Raw genomic sequence first — 2,610 nt, forward strand, 5'->3', positions numbered from 1 at the left:
GTTGTTTGTATGGTTGCGATGCTTTACTTACCAGCAGCGCCACGGAAGGCGACTATGAAATCGGAAACAAGAGACGTAAAGGCTCATTGGCTAGTATCGGAACAAATAACGGCGACTGTGAAATCGGCCAGTGTCAGTTGACGGGTTTGTGAGGCCGAGGTGTGAGAGGAGGGACCCGACAATAGACATGATGGGTGTGTGGACCAGATGTGGGATATTAGGTAACAGTAAACAACAACAAAAACACTTTTAGGATTATCAGTAACAATAATAACATCAGTAATAACAACAGTAACAACAATAACAAAAACAATAACGACAATAACAATAGTAACAACAATAATAACAATAACACTCAACAACACCAGAAAAACTACAGCAATAATAAAAAAAACATCAACACAACCAGCACAATAACAAAAATAATAATTAAAAAACAATAACAAGAGCTATAACAAAAATAATAACTAATAACACCACCACCAGCAATAACAACAATAACAGCATCACTAATAACAACAATAGCATCAGAAACAGTAACAGAAACCACAACACGCACAAGTAGCAGTCGCAGGAGGAGGAGGAGGAGGCGGTGGAGGAAAGGGCGGAGGAAGAAGCGGTGGAGGAAGGGGAGGAGGAGGAAGCGGTGGAGGAAGGGGAGGAGGAGGAGGGGGAGTCAACAAAGACCTCCCTGAGAAGACATAAACTGACTTGAATGAACTTGAATCTTGATGGCTTTGGCAATAATCAAAAAGGCATTAATTTGAGTGCGGAGAACAGACAAGGCTTTTTACCTCCCGTATACGGCTTCGCTTCTCTTTGTCGTGGCAGCCTCGTAATATTCGGCGCATCCTGACCCTTCCAAAAATCCGACTCATTAATTCCGGGTGGAGTAGTTGTCTTTGGGCATATTTAAAACGTAATCCGGGGACTGGCTGGCTCATTTGCTGGGATACTGAGGGAGGGGACATTACCCCTTGTCGTATTTCTTCGTGGGCTTCCATCGCTTTTTGGCGGTAAAAACGAGCCCGGGGGATTTCTTTCGATTTAGGGAGCCAAACAGTGGATAGTCAGAGACAATTACATGACTCGGATAATTATGCCTTCTTCGTTATTTCCATTATCTAGAGCGGCCCTGGTGTCCTGAGGGCTTCTGTTGAACGAGCACTCTTGAACATTTTCCGGCTACGGTCAGAATCTCCCCGGGAAATTGCCGTCTTAAACGGTTTAAAAATGAAAGAATATCTTGACTGCCGACTGTCGAAAGATTACAGGGCTATTTTGTCGGGATTGTACAGGCGCCGACCCTCTTGTGTCCGACAGCCGACGATTTCCGACGTTCTTTTGTTTTCATCCAGTCCTAAACTATTCCAGGGGCTGTTGTGTTTACTCTCCTCAGTCGCTATAACTAGATGAATTATTTCACCCTCGGGCAGTACTGGTGATATATTATTATTTTCTTATTTCAGTCTTAATTTTTATTTGTTTAATGGTTTTATGAAATTTTAAATTGAAAAAAATAGATGCAGTATGTTTGTTTTGTGTACCTGTCAGTATGCGACGTTCTTTTGTCCTTCTCGTCGTGTTGGATCCCATTGTTTATCATGGCTCAGGACTCGATGGTATCAGAGCGTCCCCTGCCCCTCCCACCATCATGATCGATCTAACTTCAGTTTTAAAACAGTAAACGTTATCGTCCACCCTTCTCATTGAGTCTCTTTTGATAGTATAATTTTCCGGTGCTAGAGCGATGTTCCAGCAAGGCAGAGAGAGCGGCACTAGCGTAAAATGCTGGACTGTGACGAGAGCTTCTGAGATGTGTTATACTCGTACCATAAAAGAGTCTTAGTGCTGGCAGAAGGCGGGTGAACATTAGTCTGGCGTAGTCTCCATTAGCGTGTCATTGCGAGGGATAGAGGTAACCGCCAGGCGCTTTTGATTGCTCGTGTTGGCGCTGTTTTTAAGATAGAAATGACGACAAGGAGATGTGGGGTACAGTGTGTCTCAGCATACGAACTGAGACATTAGTCCTCAGAAAAGATATTTAGGTGCGTCGCTATAATAGTTTATGCTCATTTTCCCAAACAACACATGGTTATTTTTTATTTATTTTTAATTGTGATGAAACAACCTCTCTGCTCATATTAACGTACAGGTACTTTCATTAATTATACTGTTATTAAGTTTCATCTACAGTACGAGCGTACTTTTAGCCAGTTGAGTACAGTACAGTAACTAAACAACTATATTACTGCTCTCACCTGAAGTGGTTGTCGTAACATTCTCAGCAGCCTTAGGTGTTGGTATATTATTGTTATGTTAAAATTTGTGTATCTTTGTATAGTATATCCCGTATATGGATATAAAGTTATGGTTATTATCTTTACATGCTATTATTATTATTATTATTATTATTATTATTATTATTATTATTATTATTATTATTATTATTATTATTATTATTATTTTTATTATTATTATTATTATTATTATTATTTTTTTTTTTTTTTTTTATTATTATTATTATTATTATTATTATTATTATTATTATTATTTATTATTATTATTATTATTATTATTTTTATTATTATTATTATTATTATTATTACT

The sequence above is a fragment of the Homarus americanus genome, unplaced genomic scaffold (genome assembly GCF_018991925.1).
Source record: "Homarus americanus isolate GMGI-L3 unplaced genomic scaffold, GMGI_Hamer_2.0 scaffold46197, whole genome shotgun sequence".
Classification (NCBI taxonomy): Eukaryota; Metazoa; Arthropoda; class Malacostraca; order Decapoda; family Nephropidae; genus Homarus; species Homarus americanus.